Raw genomic sequence first — 347 nt, 5'->3', positions numbered from 1 at the left:
GACGAAGAAACGTTTTCACGAAAATTGTTTTTCCACATCCCGTAGATCCACAGACGATCGACGTCCAAGAATGTTTCCACCGTACATCTAAGGAAAATTGTCTCGTAGACGTCCACGAGTCCCCTCCATTCTTTTTTTCCACAGACACCTTTAGGGGGGAGGGCCCCAGACAGTAACAGCAGGGGGTCGGCGCCAGTGGCTGAGGAGTGGGGGTTTGTATTGACGCCCCATAATGCCCATTATCTACTTATATATATAATAAAAATTTTGAATATGATATGTGTATATATATGGTATACATATATTGTATATATACCATAATATTGTAAAATTTTTGTTTAAAAAAT

The sequence above is a fragment of the Formica exsecta genome, unplaced genomic scaffold (assembly GCF_003651465.1).
Source record: "Formica exsecta isolate Colony F162 unplaced genomic scaffold, ASM365146v1 scaffold3262, whole genome shotgun sequence".
In the NCBI taxonomy this organism is placed as follows: domain Eukaryota; kingdom Metazoa; phylum Arthropoda; class Insecta; order Hymenoptera; family Formicidae; genus Formica; species Formica exsecta.
This window is presented reverse-complemented; position numbering follows the sequence as displayed.